The sequence below is a fragment of the Montipora capricornis genome, chromosome 3, assembly GCF_036669925.1.
Source record: "Montipora capricornis isolate CH-2021 chromosome 3, ASM3666992v2, whole genome shotgun sequence".
NCBI lineage: Eukaryota > Metazoa > Cnidaria > Anthozoa > Scleractinia > Acroporidae > Montipora > Montipora capricornis.
In genome coordinates this window covers 59403687-59407479 of record NC_090885.1, presented here as the reverse complement: position 1 = coordinate 59407479, position 3793 = coordinate 59403687, and positions in this window count along the sequence as shown.

Genomic DNA, 3793 nt, shown 5'->3' with positions numbered 1-3793 from the left:
CTGTGTTTTCTGTCACACAACACTGAAAGAGACAAGAAAGAATGAATCCTAGCGTCGTCAAACCTCGTATGGAGATAACATCCAGCGCTTAAATCTCTGACTAGCGGTAAGTTTTCCCGGGTTTCTTTCCCGTGATTACCACTATTTACCAAAGGGTCTCAGTTTTCGTATTACGAAAGCTAAGATCCCGAGGTCTTAGGTCTTACGTCTTGGTTTTCGTAACACCCTTATTAGTGACTTTATCAGTGAGTTACAAGGGTTGTTTCCACATGGGTGAGCCAACTTGGCTGTGTGAATGGGACCCACATTGGCATTATTAAAACAGTGGTTTGTTTTGGCTATTGATAGATCATATAAACCGTACTCAGCACTTTATTAAAGTGCACTGTAACCGATGTTTCCCATAGATCATTTCACTGATTTGAGAAAACAGCCAAGGACCGGTTGTCCAACTTGGTTCAGCATTGTTCTCGTCTTACCGTTTATCGGTGGTCTTGATCTTGTTGTTTTGTTAATTTATTATTGTTACAGCTAAATGCTTCATTTACCTTTTTTTTCCTTTTACTTTTTTCCATTTAGTGCTTAGTTAATTAAGGCCGCCGGTTTTTGTTCTTCCTGTTACTTTTTGTAGAGTTTGTCTTTGTTCATACCAACACCTGTTAGTTCATTACGTGTGTAAATAGTAATGTCACTTTACTTGTGTATAGTTTCGCAATGCGTCGTTCCTTGAGGTTAACAGTTTGACGCTAAAATCACCAAGAAGGTACGTTTCTCTATCTTATCTCGCAGGACTGGTGCTTGCCTTATGTTTAGTTTTGATTTTGTAGTTTCGTTCCTTAATTAATCGACTTTGTTATCTTCTTTGCTCTCGGAAGAACCGTTCAATGCAATCTTTTGTCCGCGTTCTGAATCAGATTTTGCGCCGTCGGAGTGAGTGCTTTTATGGTGAAATAAGCAAGTAGAGAAACAGGTATATCTGCAGCGGCAAAAATGACTATCATCATCATCATTAGTAGTAGTAGTAGTAGTAGTAGTAGTAGTAGTAGTAGTAGTAGTAGTAGTAGTAGTAGTAGTAGTAGAGGTAGTAGTAGTAGTAGTTGCGTTCGTGGAACGCAAGCCTAATTTTGACCTGTGGCTTTCGAGAGGTGGTTGTCCTGTGCACGGTTATATGCGGGAAATATCCACATTCCTGACATTCCTGTAAGGACACCAAAATGGCCACCCCGCTTGAGTTTTGCGGAAGACCTTAGATAACAATGACCTGGACCAAGTTGAGTCCGCGATTCTCGAAGTGTCATGCGGATTTTCCCATAAAAATGCCCTTGAAGCTCATCAAAATGGCGGCGAAAGAGTAGAGTGCTCCATTGTAGGATACATAGTGTATTTAGTCTGGAAAATGTTCTGAAGAGCGTTTCGAATGATTTCACGGGTAAGTCGGCAGGAAGAATGCTTTTTAAATAAAATCTCTGACCTTTACTGTGTGAACACTAGTTTTCTCTCGTGTTTCCGCTACAGTCATTGTTATTTAAATGATGCCTTGATCATTTCTTAAATAACAAGGACCGGAGCCAGGTCATGTCTCGATGATTGGGGAGGGAAGAGGTGGGAATAATAGGGCTTTTTACAGCGATCTTTGCTGTTTCCGGACGCTGTAAACAAAGATACATGCCAAATTCGAAGGAAATGGCGGTAAACACGCCGTCATGGAGTCACCTGTTCTCTGAGAGCATTTCTGATTATTCGGGATATGTTACTGACGAACTTGGAAGATGCTTTCAAACTTATAAAGGGGTATGAAGTCAATACAACGAGTTCATTTACCGTTACATACCAGACTAGAGGTTTTGGAAAGTCTCCAATAGGTAAGATCTCTTTTTTTGTTTTTAATCAATGCAAGTTTATTATAGGTCTTAATTATTTTTTCCAAAAATGTTATTGTTATTGACCGTTTTTGGCAATTATGGTGACTAGGGACTGGGATGGGGCCATGGAATTTGTAACAAAGGAAATTATTGTAAATTCTTATCCACTTTCTACGATGGAAATGATAAATTAAATTACCCACAAAATGGAGCTTTTTCAAGAACTTTGGAAATAATTACCCTTTCCTTCAAGCCCCTCCCACCCACCCTAGGTTTGGAAGCTGGGGCAAGGCATCTCCAACAAGACTCCATTGAGATCCACCTAGGGTTGCAACAGACAAGAGGTATTTCCCAGTGGCCACTGGTCAGGCACCTGTATTCTAGAACATGTATATTCTAAAAGATGGAGCATTATTAAGATATTGAATAGCCATTTTTCCATTTTTTTAATACACTTCACTTGTCAAAAACAGACAGTTTTGGCTAAACAGGTCAGTTTTCACTTAATTTTACATTAAATGTCAGTGAATCATTTAGTAGTCAGTGCACAAAAATAATCACTTCTAATCACTGTAATCTAGTCTAACACTGTTTCAGTTGCTACAAAATTCCTTGTGTTGCTCATGACTATTCCTCTCTTTGAATAACTTTTCCTCTTCACTATGTATCAGTAACATTATTATGATAGGCCATTCGGTTGCAACAGTAAATACAGAGAATGGGGGGAAAACTAAAAAAAAATCCAAGGCAGCATATTTACTGCAAAGATGTCCAGGCAACGAAGGGAGTGCATCTAGAATTCGATGGGATTCCTTTCGTAATCCTTGGACACAAACTTTTGGAGTTCCAAAATGGTCCAGATCGCAACAGGACACTAAAAGGAAAACAGTCATTATTATAATAATAATACATTATTATAATAATAGTCATTATTATAATAATACATTATTATAATAATGCATAGGCTTTACATACTGTGGTAAATTATTATTATTATTATTATTATTATTATTATTATTGAATATTATTATATCAATGCACATTAGCAAAAGAAAAAATATATACGATGATTCCATTTTACCTTTTTGCTAAGTGACTGTTACTGATATATAGTGAAGAGGAAAAGTTATTCAAAGAGAGGAATAGTCATGAGCAACACAAGGAATTTTGTAGCAACTGAAACAGTCATTATTATAATAATAATACATTATTATAATAATAGTCATTATTATAATAAATACATTATTATAATAATGCATAGGCTTTACATACTGTGGTAAATTATTATTATTATTATTATTATTGAATATTATTATATCAATGCACATTAGCAAAAGAAAAAATATATACGATGATTCCATTTTACCTTTTTGCTAAGTGACTGTTACTGATATATAGTGAAGAGGAAAAGTTATTCAAAGAGAGGAATAGTCATGAGCAACACAAGGAATTTTGTAGCAACTGAAACAGTGTTAGACTAGATTACAGTGATTGGAAGTGATTATTTTTGTGCACTGACTACTAAATGATTCACTGACATTTAATGTAAAATTGAGTGAAGACTGACCTGTTTAGCCAAAACTGTCTGTTTTTGACAAGTGAAGTGTATTAAAAAAATTAGAAAAATGGCTATTCAATATCTTAATAATGCTCCATCTTTTAGAATATACATGTTCTAGAATACAGGTGCCTGACCAGTGGCCACTGGGAACTACCTCTTGTCTGTTGCAACCCTAGGTGGATCTCAATGGAGTCTTGTTGGAGATGCCTTGCCCCAGCTTCCAAACCTAGGGTGGGTGGGAGGGGCTTGAAGGAAAGGGTAATTATTTCCAAAGTTCTTGAAAAAGCTCCATTTTGTGGGTAATTTAATTTATCATTTCCATCGTAGAAAGTGGATAAGAATTTACAATAATTTCCTTTGTTACAAATTC